General features: G+C 52.2%; 1 protein-coding gene and 1 long non-coding RNA gene across 2 annotated transcripts in view; both read right to left on the bottom strand.

The window, feature by feature from the left end:
* The window catches only part of LOC116969229 (NACHT, LRR and PYD domains-containing protein 3-like), a 256,184-nt gene that overhangs the window by 151,369 nt on the left and 91,076 nt on the right, over positions 1 to 13,739 (bottom strand). The gene's annotated exons all lie outside the window — the stretch shown is intronic.
* On the bottom strand, positions 11,791 to 12,651 carry LOC116969236. The gene is made up of 3 exons (XR_004410687.1): positions 12,599 to 12,651; positions 12,276 to 12,443; positions 11,791 to 12,099 (listed from the first exon to the last, which is right to left on the bottom strand). It is a non-coding gene; the product is annotated as an uncharacterized LOC116969236 (long non-coding RNA).

Here is a 13,739-nt window from a genome sequence, read left to right as displayed (position 1 = left end):
TATGAGGTGCTGTTCCTCCAATTTGGGTGTTGCTCGCTCTGGCCATGGAGGGGACCCAGGACAGAGAGGTCGGATACGGAGTGGGAGGGGGAGTTGAAGTGCTGTGCCACCGGGAGGTCAGGTTGGTTATTGCGGACCGAGCGGAGGTGTTCAGCGAAACGATCGTCAAGCCTAAGCTTGGTCTCACCGATGTAGATCAGCTGACATCTAGAGCAGCGGATGCAATAGATGAGGTTGGAGGAGATGCAGGTAAACCTCTGTCGCATCTGGAACGACTGCTTGGGTCCTTGAATGGAGTCGAGGGGGAGGTAAAGGGACAAGTGTTGCATCTCTTGCGGTTGCAAGGGAAAGTGCCCGGGGAGGGGTTGTTACGGGAGGGAAGGGAAGAATTGACTCGGGAGTTGCGGAGGGAGTGGTCTTTGCGGAAGGCAGACATGGGGGGAGATGGGAAGATGTGGCGAGTGGTGGGGTCACGTTGGAGGTGGCGAAACTGACGGAGGATTACTTGTTGTACGTGACGGCTGGTGGGGTGAAAGGTGAGGACTAGGGGGACTCTGCCCTTGTTGCGAGTGGGGGGGATGGGGACGGAGAACAGTGTTGCGTGGTATGGAAGACACCCTGGTGCGAGCCTCATCTATGGTGGAGGAGGGGAACCCACGTTCCCTGAAGAATGAGGACATTTCAGAAGCCCTGGTGTGGAACGCATCATCCTGGGAGCAGATGCAGTGTTGGCGGAGGAATTGGGAGTAGGGGATGGAGTCCTTACAGGAAGCAGGGTGGGAAGAAGTTTAGTCCAGACAGCCATGGGAGTCAGTAGGTTTATAGTGGATGTCGGTCAGAAGTCTAACACCTGCAATGGAGATTGTGAGGTCAAGGAATGGTAGGGAAGTGTCGGAAATGGTCCAGGTGGATTTGAGTGCCGGATGGAAGTTAGTGGTGAAGTGGATGAAGTCAGTCAGTTGTGTGTGGGTGCAGGAGGTGGCACAAAAGCAGTCGTCGATGTAGCGGAGGTAGAGGTCGGGGATGGGTCCCTGGTACGTATTGAACAAGGATTGCTCATCGTAACCGACAAAGAGGCAGGCATAGCTGGGGCCCATGCGTGTGCCCATGGCTACGCCTTGTATTTGGAGGAAATGGGACGTGAAGTTATTGAGGGTAAGGACCAGCTCCGCTAGGCGGAGGAGAGTGCCAGTGGCCGGGTATAGGTTGCTTCTCTGGTCGAGGAAGAACCGGAGGGCTTTGAGAACATCCTGGTGGGGGATGGAGGTGTAGAGTGACTGGACGTCCATGGTGAAGATGAGGGGGTGAGGGCCTAGAGAATGGAATGCGCGGAGACGACGGAGAGTGTCTGAGGTGTCTTGAAAATAGGTAGGGAGGGATTTAACCAAGGGGGATAGGATGGAGTCAAGGTATGTGGAAATGAGTTAGGTGGGGCACGAACAGGCAGAGACAATGGGTCTACCGGGACAGTCAGGTTTGTGGAGTTTGGGTATGTGTATTTACTTTATTGATTAAAATAGTGCATGCAGAAAACAATGGAAGTGCAATGTTAGATGATCCATTATCAGAACTGGGACTGTAATCAAATGCTGCTCAAACTGCTGAGTGTTTCCAGCATGTTTATCTTTTTCATTCAGATCTTCTGGAATAGCAATATCTTTTTAAAAATTCCATGCCCAAAAAAAACGGTTGCGAAAGTCACACGTCATCCTACAGTGTTCAATAGATTTGTGCAACTTTCATATTTCCATTCACATACCCAATAGTCCCAACTCATTTGAATAATGAAATGAGAACTGACATGTACAAAACGCATTCTGTGTTGCAAATCCGAAATCCTCAAAGTATCCTTTCCTTTTACTATCATCCTGGGAGCACTGTCCCTCGGCCTACTCAAAATAAATGTTCACGCATGTTGTACATCCGTCAAAGAGAATGCCTACAAGTCCTTTGTCAGGCTCAAATTAGTGTATTGTGGAGCCGTATGGGATCCTTTCAACAACTGCAACATCACCCTGGAGAAAGTACAACGCCGAGCAGCCCGCTTTGTATGTAATGACTAATCAAGCATGAATCAAGCATGAATAATATGCTGACTTCTCTCGGATGGGATATCTAGAGAGCCGCAGAATCTGGCTAAGACTTATTGCAATTTACAAGGAGATTCACAAAATCACGCCATCAAATCTCCCGTCATCCCAGAGCACCAACTGCCATGAAACAAGACAAAATAATGGTCCCTACATCTTCAACTGGCTAAATTTTAATAAACCTTGCTACCAATATTCCCATTACCCAAGGACGATAAGGGAATGGAATGTTACCACCCAACACACGTGCTGCTCCCGATGTTAAGTCATTTAAAAAGGGGATTGAGCAAGTAGTTCTCCTCAACTTGGTGAAAAAGACCCACTTTAAAATGTAATCACCACTCTACTCACTCCGACCTGCGCCCGATAACAACTGATGAGCTGCTTGCACAGTGATCAACTAGCACCAGAACTAGTCTTATCTGTGACCACAGGGCGAAACAAATGTGCAACTCCCCTTACAGAAGGCTCAGAAAGGCATTTACTCTGGCAGTTGGGGACGTTTATCAGCAAAAATATCTGAAACTGGAAATAACAAGCTGACGGTTTCATTATGAAACAGTTCCCTGAACATTGAGCCATTTAGTAAGTGTAAAACAAACTGGGACATTTGCTTTGACTCCACCAGACTGCTCAGCGCATTCACCACATCAACTGTTAGTTCCAACTTTATAGAAGTCTGTGTGATTTGCAGCATCTACACAAACACAACCAATGACAAAACACAGCAGCTGTTGTGGAACATGACTTTTCTGCTTCAAACTATCACTGGGACACATTTGCTCACAACAATAAATTCAATGTGTTGCAGACAGACAAGAACAAATCACATTCAATGGGGAATTTAACCCAAGTCTCTCCCCAAGATTAGAGCCGTCCACTAGGGAGCGGCGGACAAAATACTCACGGATGGATGGATGGATGGATGTCAATCTGCTGTCCTCGCTCCCCGGCCCTGAGTCTCCCCGCCCGCTCAGACACCGCGGTGGGCCCCGCTCCCCACCGCGGCCTGGACAGTGGAGTCCCTCTCCTCTCCTCTTCCCGCTCCCCCAGCCCGTGGACTCCCTCCCTTCTCTTCTCTCTTCCCCCGCCGCTGCAACAGGTCGGTCGGCTGGAAGGAAACGACGCCCATCCGGTGACTTGCCAGCCTGTGCACATGCGCACTGCGTCATCATGGCAGGAAGGAAATTAAACAAACCCACAGATGCTGCAGGTCTAATCTCAAACCCACAGATGCTGCAGGTCTAATCTCAAACCCACAGATGCTGCAGGTCTAATATCAAACCCACAGATGCTGCTGGTCTAATACCAAACCCACAGATGCTGCAGGTCTAATATCAAACCCACAGATGCTGCAGGTCTAAACTCAAACCCACAGATGCTGCAGGTCTAAACTCAAACCCACAGGTGCTGCAGGTCTAATATCAAACCCACAGATGCTTCAGGTCTAAACTCAAACCCACAGATGCTGCAGGTCTAATATCAAACCCACAGATGCTGCAGGTCTAATATCAAACCCACAGATGCTGCAGGTCTAATATCAAACCCACAGATGCTTCAGGTCTAAACTCAAACCCACAGATGCTGCAGGTCTAAACTCAAACCGGAAAACACAACCTCAAGTTCCCATTTAGGTTGCACACCACCTTTACTTTAAAATAACGATGAGCCCAAATGGTGAACTCTCTCCACCAACAGAACATGTCACATGTCGTGGGTGGAATTAGCTGCTCACAACTACTGCTCAAATAAAACAAATGCTGTTCCGACACGTAAACACAACTCAAACATTTACCACACATTTCTAATTCAAAGAAAGGTTAACATTGGCAAAGTGACCGGCTGTTAGGTGGTTAATTGGAATAAGTTTGGAAATTATTAACTGTATTTGGAAGTTTGATAAATTATTGGAAAGGCTAAATTTCATGAGAGCATCAATTGAGCTGTATAGAGTAATGAGATGAGGGACGAAAGGGGGTGGACCACTTTCCCTGAGTAATTCGGTCAAATACAGGGTAGCACGGTGATACACGAATTAGCTGAAAGATTGTAGACCTGGTGAAACGTTTCTCCCACCACAGGATCAGTACAGATCTGGAACTCAGCCAAAATTACCCGTGAAGAAACCTATACACTACAGTGTGTGCTTGAAGACTGGTTACCAGAAGGTGGGATCTGACCGATGAACTCTTGCACAACCGGCAAAGACACTGTGGGTCAAATAATTGGCTTCCTCTGTCCTCAATGTATTGAAACCGCGAATGACCAACGGTAGCTGGGGGATGGAGGTACCACTGGTAGACACAGTGATGAAGACAGGAACCCCAAGCACATTTACACTGGGTGGAGCTGGGCATCCCTGCATTGTTCCACCGTTCCTTAGTCAGAAACAAGCCACCCCAGAAACACACCGACCACCACCCCAGTCACAGATTCTGACCCCTAGATCTGGACTCTTCACTCAGGGGAATAACCAGGAATCAAGAGTGTTAAATTCTCACATGTACAATGAAACAATTATATTCTTACATGCAGCATAACATACCACCCGGCATACATCCAATCTATGGACATTTCATTCAGGTCATCCATCATTCATCTAAACATTAAAGAACAGAGGCTGAGCATCGGTCTCGCTACACACGGCAACGCCAGTCTGATGAAACTTGATGCAATACTATTCCTTATTTATGTCAATAAATGTTATCTAATACTCTTGTTGCTGCTGTAGCAAGGCACCATGTTCATTGTATAATAGTACAAAAACATTCACAGAATACAGCATTGCTGCTTCATTGTCTGCTGGCGAGGATGGTCTCACATTTCACAGTCACCCCATCTGGCACCATGCTGTCACCCACCCACCCTGTCCCCACCCTGCCGAGCCATCTCGCCACCCTCCCCACTCCATCCTCACCCTCCTGATCCCTCTCCTCACCCTCCATACCCCATCCCGAACCCTCCTGAACCCTCTCTTCACCCTCCACACCCAATCCTCACCCTCCTGAACCCTCTCTTCACCCTCCACACCCCATCCTCGCCCTCCTGAACCCTCTCTTCACCTACACACCAAATCCTGACCTTACTGAACCCTCTCTTCACCCTCCTGAACCCCATCCTCACCCTCCTGAACCCTCTCTTCACCCTCCACACCCCATCCTCGCCCACCTGAACCCTCTCTTCACCTACACACCAAATCCTGACCCTACTGAACCCTCTCTTCACCCTCCTGAACCCCATCCTCACCCTCCTGAACCCTCTCTTCACCCTCCTGAACCCCATCCTCACCCTCCTGAACCCTCTCCTCACCCTCCATACCCCCTCCTGAACTCTCTCCTCACCCTCCTGAACCCTCTCTTCACCCTCCACACCCAATCCCCACCCTACTGAACCCTCTCTGCGTCCTCCACATCCCACCCTCTCCCAAACCCTGTGCACTCTCCATATCCCTTCCGAACCCTCTCTGCATCCTCTCCCCTCTCTCCCAAACCCTCTCTGCACCCTACAAACCCCGTCCCCATCCTCACGAACCCCCTCTGCACCCTCCACGCCCCATCAAATAGTGAAAGGCTTGGACAGAGTGAATGTGGAGATGATGTTCACTGATGAGCGGAGACCCGGTTGACACACGGCGCCACTCTCCCCGGGGTTTCACGGTGGCGCGTACAACAGGTAGAGTTGCTGCCTTACAGCAAAATGCATCGCCGGAGACCCGGGTTCGATCCCGACTACAGGATCTCTCTCTCCTGCCTCTCCCCATCCCCCCCTCCTCCTCTCTCCCTCCTCCTCTCTCTTACCCTCCACCTCTCTCCCCCGTCACTTACTCCCTCTATCTCTCCACTCTCCTCCTCCTCTCTCCACCTCTCCCCTACCCTCCCCTTTCACCCTCACTCTCTACCATCCTCCCTCTTCCCCACTTTTCTCTGCCCCCCCCCCTCCCTCTCACGAACCCCAACTGTCAACGCTCGCTCCCCGCCCGGCGTCAGCTCCACCCCCCCCCCCCCCCCACCTGTCAATGTCCGTTACCCGCACGGTCCTGCAGCCGACGCCCGCTCCCGGGAGACTGCCAGTAGCTAAGATGGCCGCCTATGGCTTCACTCCCATTGACTTCAATGGGAGACTGCCAGTAGTTAGGATGGCCGCCTATGGCTTCACTCCCATTGACTTCAATGGAGCCGGTGTCCACTGGGGAGCGGCGGACAAAATACTCACCGATGGATGGATGGATGTCAATCTGCTGTCCCCGCTCCCCACAGCGGCCCCGAGTCTCCCCGCCCGCCCGGCGTCAGCTTCCTCCACCCCCCACACCCACACACACCTGTCAATGCCCGTTACCCGCACGGTCCTGCTGTAGTCGACCATTGGCCGCTCCCGCTCCCGCTCCCGCTCCCGGGCCGAACAACTGTCGACAGTTTAATTCTGAATAGGGGGGTCGGTCCAACGCGCTCGCTCGCGCTCCCGGTTTGAATGTGTCGTCTGTCTGTCGTCACCAACGGCCGCTCCCGGCCCCGGGCAACGGCGCGAGCGAGTGAGCGAGGCCCAGTGACGTCAACACGCAACCTTTCCGCCCCGGACCAACTGTCGACGCCCCTTTGCTCACGCGCGCTCCCGCTCCCGCTCCCGCTCCCGGCTTCAAGCTGTCGTCACCAGCGGCCGCTCCCGGGCAACGGCGCGAGCGAGCGAGTGAGCGAGGCCCAGTGACGTCAACACGCAACGTTCCACAACATTCCCGGCCCCGGACCAACTGTCGGCGCCCGCTCGCTCACGCGCCTGCGCGTTATTTCCCGCCCGATCCACGTCCCCTCAACCGTCGCCGTCGCGCGTTTCCCGCCGGGCAGAAGATTCCAGAACATTCTCCACCAACGGTCGCTCGTTCCATTCATTCATTCACTTCCCCACATCCACCTTCACTTTCATCCCTCGCTTCCTCCTTCCCCCTCTCCTCCTCCTCCTTCCCTCTCCTCCTCCTCCTCCTCCTTCCCCCTCTCCCCCTCCCCCTTCACCTCTCCTCCTCCTCCTCCTTCCCCCTCTCCTCCTCCTTCCCCCCCTCCTCCTCCTCCTCCTTCCCCCTCTCCCCCTCCTCCTTCCCCCTCTCCTCCTCCTCCTTCCCCCTCTCCTCCTCCTCCTCCTTCCTCTCATCCTCCTCCTTCCCCCTCTCCTCCTCCTCCCTCTCCTCCTTCCCCCTCTTCTCCTTCCCCCTCTCTCTCTCTCTTCTCCTCCTTCTTCCCTCTCTCACCCTCTTCCTTCCCTCTTTCACTTCTTCCCCCTCTCTCTCTCTCTCTCTTCCTCCCTCGTCTCCTTCCCCCTCTCTCTTCCTCACTCTCTCTCTGTTCCCTCCATCCTCCTCCTTCCATCTCTTCTCCTCCTTCCCTCTCTCCTCTCCCCTACTTCTCCTTTTTCCCTCTCTCTCCCTCTTCCTTCCCTCTCTCCACCCCTCTCCCCTCTCCTCCTTCCCTCTATCACTCCTTCCTCCCCTCTCTTCCTTCGCTCTTTCCCCCCTCCTCCTTACCTCTCTCTCCCCCACTCTCTTCTCTTCCTTCCCCCTCTCTCTCTTCCCTCTTTCCCCCTCTCTTAGGCTGTGGGCCGAGCATCAAAAATGTGTGTAGAAATAGGATTTCGTGACCCAAGTCACCAAACTACATGAAATGTTCACATATTGTGTAAAGATATTTATATAAATCACCCCTGAAACTCGATATGAAGAAGACTTGCACATTTTTATTAAAATAGAGAAAAACGGGAAAAATGTGGGGAATGTTTTAGTCCAATCAAAGCACATTTAACATTGAGTTGTCTGCCAGTTGGCCAATCACGCGCTTTGTTTCAGGCTAGCACACAACATGGCTGAGGGGGCTTCACAGATGCCTGTTTTACTGGAGATTCCCATGTGTTGTTCTGTGGAATAAATGACGAAACTTGCAGCAGGTTCATTGTATTTAGTGGGAAAAACATTAAAAAGGCTGAAGAAAGTGCTGCGGTGGATTAAAGTGCAAGAAAGCCTTCAAAGTCCCTGCTGATGTGCTGGAACACAAAGAAGGCCCCCATGAATCAACTCTAACTGAAAGGTACAAAGTCTGAATTTATGAAAATCTATCTGTATGGACTTTAATTAATTTAATATAATACAGTTGCCGGGGTGGAGGGTGGAGCATCGACAATGGGGCCGCCCGGGATCGAGTGCAATACAGTCGGGCCGCCCGGTTGTTGTGGGGGAGCGAGCGTTATACAGTTGCCGGGGTGGGGGATGGAGCATCGACAATTGGGCCGCCCGGGATCGAGTGTAATACAGTCGTGCCGCCCGGTTGTGGTGGGGGAGCGAGCGTTATACAGTTGCCGGGGTGGGGGCGGTCGAGCAGCGTCGACAGTTGCTCAGGGCGGGAACGAGCGTCGACTGCACGGACCGCGCGGGTTTAACGGGCGTCGACAGTTGGCGGCGGGAACAAGGTTTAAAGTCCAGAGGAAGGTGAGGAAATATTATTGTTTAATGGCCACATTATTCTGTCTGTCTGTCTGCCTGTCCGGGAATATGGTGGTGGGGGAGGGGGGAGTGGGGAGAGTGGGGAGTGGTGGGGAGAGTGGGGGGAGGAGAGGTGTGGGGTATGGGAGAGAGGGGCAAGAGTGTGGGTGGGAGGAGAGGGAGAAGGGGAGAAGGGGATAAGGGGGGGGAGATGGGAGGGTGGGAGAGGAGAGGGAAGGGTGGGGGAGAAGGGGGAGGGGAGAGTGTGGGGAGGAGAAGGGGGGAGGAAAGGGAGAGTGTGGAGGGAGGGGGAGAGAAGGGGGGAGAGAAGAAGGCGGGGAACAGTGGAGGAAGAAGACTGACTTTGGTGCCTTCCCACACAGTGGGGAACACTGATTCTGCTGTGCGTGTGTGGTGGGGATGTTTTATGTTAAATTCTATCGTGTGTTGCGTCTTTTATTTTTATTGTATGGCTGTATGGGAATTTCATTTCACTGTGCCATCTGGCACATGTGACAATTAAAACTATCTTGAATCTTGAATCTTGGCGGTAGAGTGTGGAGGGAGGGGGAGAGGAGATGGGGGGAGGAGAAGGCGGGAGAGAAGATGGTGGGGAGAAGGGGGAGGAGATGAGGGGGAAGAGGGACAGAGGGGTAGGAGAGGGAGAGATGGGGTAGGGGGAGTGGTGGAAGAGTGGGGGTGGGAGAGGTGTGGGGTATGGGAGAGAGGGGGAAGAGTGTGGGTGGGGGAGAGGGGTAGGGGAGAGAGGGAGAGGGGGCGGGAGAGGGGGAGGAGAAGGGGGGAGGGGTAGGGGGAGAGAGGGGGAAGTGTGGAGGGAGGGAGGGGGAGAGGTGGAAGAGAGGGGAGGAGAGAGGGGGAAGAGTGTGGAGGGGGAGAGGGGTGGGGGAGGGGAAAAGGGAGAGGGGGAGGGGGGGAGAGTGGGGGGGGGGGGGGGAGGAGATGGGAGGGGAGAGGAGAGGAGATATCGGGGGAGAGGAGATGGGGGAGAGAAGGGGGGGGAGGAGATGGGGGAGAGGAGAAGTGGTGGAGAGGAGAAGCGGGGAGAGGAGATGGGGGAGAGGAGCTGGGGTGGAGAGGAGAAGGGGGAGAGGAGATGGCGGAGGGCGAGATGGGGTAGGGGGAAGAGGGGTAGGGGGAAGGGGGCGGAGGGAGGGGAGGAGGGAGATGGGGTAGGGGATGGGGGAGAAGAGTGCGGAGGGAGGAAGGAGGTGTGGGGAGGGGGAGCGAGGGGAGCAGGGAGATGGGAGAGGGAGATGGAGAGGTGGAGGAGAGAGGGGTGGGGGAGAGGAAATGGGGGGGGGGAGAGGAGAAGGGGGGGGGGAGGAGATGGGAGGGGGTGAGAGGAAGAAAGACTGGATAGACTCGGCTTGTACTCGCTAGAATTTAGAAGATTGAGGGGGGATCTTATAGAAACGTACAAAATTCTTAAGGGGTTGGACAGGCTCGATGCAAGAAGATTGTTCCCGATGTTGGGGAAGTCCAGAACAAGGGGCCACACACACAGTTTAAGGATAAGGGGGATGTTGAGATGAGAAAAACATTTTTTTCCCCACACAGAGAGTGGTGAACCTGTGGAATTCTCTGCCACAGAAGGTAGTTGAGGCCACAGTTCATTGGCTATATTTATGAGGGAGTTAGGTGTGGGCCTTGTGGCTAAAGGGATCAGGGGGTATGGAGAGAAGGCAGGTACAGGATACTGAGTTGGATGATCAGCCATGATCATAATGAATGGCGAATGGTGCAGGCTCGAAGGGCCGAATGGCCTCTACTCCTGCACCTATTGTCTATGTTTCTATGTGGTCTGCCGTTTAGCAGAGTAGGGTGGTGACAGCTATCGGTGGAGGAAAACAGACAATTCCATTATTTTGATTCATCACAGCTCGTCCAATGTCTTCGATGACGGAGCTCCTGGAAAGGTGTGATGATTCGCAGCTGCTGGATTTGACAAATCATTACCGCAAGAGGCTGGAAGAGGCGACTCAAGAGGCGGTGGAGAATGTCGTATTCGTTCTAGCGTACGAGAGATATTTCAGTGAACAAGAGTACAAGGTAGGGAGAGGAATGGATGAGTGTGTAACTTCAGCCGATACACAAATGTTTTCATGCACAAATATTGTGGGCTGAAGAGTCTATTCTTGTGCTGTCCTCGTTGTAATGAGTCGAGTCATACACGTCAAGGTACAATACATGTTTATGAAAGTCCACTCACTCACACAATTCATCTGCATGGTGTTACAGTAACTAGCAGCTACTCAAATGACCAATAAACATAATATGACATAGTGTTCATAGCAAAAGGATTTGAGTATAGGAGCATGGAGGTTCTACTGCAGTTGTACAGGGTCTTGGTGAGATCACACCTGGAGTATTGCGTACAGTTTTGGTCTCCTAATCTGAGGAAAGACATTCTTGCCAAAGAGGATTTGAGTATAGGAGCAGGGAGGTTGTACTGCAGTTGTACAGGGTCTTGGTGAGACCACACCTGAAATATTGCGTACAGTTTTGGTTTCTTAATCTGAGGAAAGACATTCTTGCCATAGAGGATTTGAGTATAATAATAATAATAATAATAACAATAAATTTTATTTATGGGCGCCTTGCAAGAGTCTCAAGGACACCTTACAAAAAATTAGCAGGTAGAGGAAAAACATGTAAGGGGAATGAAATAAATAGTAGAGACATGACTAGTACACAAAGTAAAGACAGAATTCAGTACAAAACACAATATGAGGCAATTAATACACAGATGAAAAGGGAGGGGGATGTGGGGCTAAGGATAGGCAGAGGTGAAGAGATGGGTCTTGAGGCGGGACTGGAAGATGGTGAGGGAGTATAGGAGCAGGGAGATTGTACTGCAGTTTTACAGGGTCTTGGTGAGACCACACCTGGAGTATTGCGTACAGTTTTGGTCCAGAACAAGGGGTCACAATTTAAGGATAAGGGGGAAATCCTTTAGGACCGAGATGAGGAAAGCATTTTTCACACAGAGAGTGGTGAATCTCTGGAATTCTCTGCCACAGAAGGTAGTTGAGGCCACACAGTTCATTGGCTATATTTAAGAGGGAGTTAGATGTGGCCCTTGTGGCTAAAGGGATCAGGGGGTATGGAGAGAAGGCAGGTACAGGACACTGAGTTGGATGATCAGCCATGATCATATTGAATGGCGGTGCAGGCTCGAAGGGCCGAATGGCCTCTACTCCTGCACCTATTTTCTATGTTTGGATGGCAGGCAGGCAGCACCGGATATCTGGCATCATCATCAGCATCAGCAGCGCTGAGTACCCGGGTCACGTGACAGCGGGTAGGGCCGCCTCTGACGTCACCGCCCGGGAAGCGTCGGGCTTAAAGGGAAGGGAGGGCGGTCGTTTAAAGGGGAGGGAGTGCGGGGAATCGGCCAACAATATTCCAGTCCCCAGGGCGGTGACGTTTACACCACGAGATGTTCACACAAACACTGTCAGTCCAGGTTTGGGTTCCTGCAGCGACTTCAGTTCCTTCTCCCCGGTTGGACTGAACTTATTCACCCCCAGCCTGAAACAAGTGGTGGAATAAAGAGGAAATAAACAGATGAAACAACAGTGTTAATAACAGGGGCTGGGGTTAATATTTCAACAACACTTACAGAACAAATCCACAGGAGAAAGAAGCCTGCGGATGGATGGATCCCCTGATATTTGATCACATTAAACATTAACACAAACACTCACCCGATCAGCTTCAGTCTCGGGAGGGTCAGTATGAGATCGCGGAGAGCGGGGACACATCGGTCTGTGAGGGAGTTGCCTGTCAGGTTCAGCTCCGTCAGTGAGGGGTTTGTACTGAGGGCGGAGGCGAGATCCTCGGCTCCAGAATCTGTGAGACCGACACTGCCCAGCCTGGAGATGAGAGAGAGTGAGGGTGAGGGACACAGAGAGACAGGAGACGGTGCAAATCCCCAGTGTTTATCAGTGACACAATTACTGATCATATTAATGTTCAGTGTCAGACACCCAGTGAGTGTAAACACAATCTCTCACAGTCTGGAACTTACTGCAGTTTCTGTATTTTACAGTCCGGGTTCCTCAGAGCCGCAGACACCAGTTTCACTCCGGAATCTCCCACGTTGTTGTGTCCCAGTCTAAACACAAACAGACAGAGTAAGAAACAAACCCCGAGGCTGAGATAGACAACTTCTCCCAAAGGGATATTTCTGGAAACATCTCAGCACATGATTGAACAAATCTGTGTGAATGTGGTGTTTGGTGACTTTCACCATTTATTCTCATTCCCCGACCGACGACCAGGAAATGTTCCCCGTGCAGAGAACGGCGGCAGGCAACACGCACGACCCGGGGGAAGGGGTCGATCACCGGTGACCTGGGGGAGGGAGGGGTAAAATAGGAGGGGTGCCCCCCCCCCCCGGGCACAGTGACGGCCGCTCGGCCCCATAGAAGGGGTGCTGGACGGACGGAATAACAAAATAGTGGAACAATTTTACAGTTCAGTGTTAGCATCAAACGGACAGTTACCTCAAGTCCTGACACTTGTGCAGAGCCGGTCCCAGCCGCTGGAGACCTTCACACTGAATGCGGCAGCTCCCCAGATCGAGGTGTTTGATTGTATCACAGAGCCTGATGGCATGAGACAGGACCACACAGTCAATCGGGGTCAGTCCCAGTCCACAGAATGTAAGTGTTTCCACAGATCCCAGTGTCTGCTGAGCCAGTACAGGATTCTGTGACTCAAACAGGTAGTGCATCGTGTTCAGGAGCCTCCGTTTACCAGCGACACTCTCTGTGTTTCTAGCCCGGCGTTTAACCTCCTCCTTCACCCAGTCACTCACTCGGCAGATTGTTTGATGAGGGAATTTACCCAGAAACTTCTCCAGGATCCAAGCTGTCCGTGAGGAGGAGAGACCAGCGACAAAACGGAGAAATACTTCAAATCGCCCGTCTGTCATGCCATGGGCTTCAATGAGGAGTGTCGTGATATCCCCGCGATCTACAGTCAGGAATTGTGCGAGTGCGGCTACAAACTCTTGGATGGTGAGGTGCGGGAAGGTGTACACCACGCTCCGGGCTGAATCCTCTCTCTCCAAAAGTTCCATCAGGAACCCGGACAGGAACTGGGAAGGCTGCAAATTGTATTTGATCAAATCTTCATCCGTGAACACAATGTTCTTCTCAGACACT

Source organism: Amblyraja radiata, unplaced genomic scaffold (genome assembly GCF_010909765.2).
Source record: "Amblyraja radiata isolate CabotCenter1 unplaced genomic scaffold, sAmbRad1.1.pri S131, whole genome shotgun sequence".
Lineage (NCBI taxonomy): Eukaryota > Metazoa > Chordata > Chondrichthyes > Rajiformes > Rajidae > Amblyraja > Amblyraja radiata.
The sequence above is the reverse complement of the archived record's forward strand: the minus strand, read 5'-3'. Positions and strand labels throughout refer to the sequence as shown.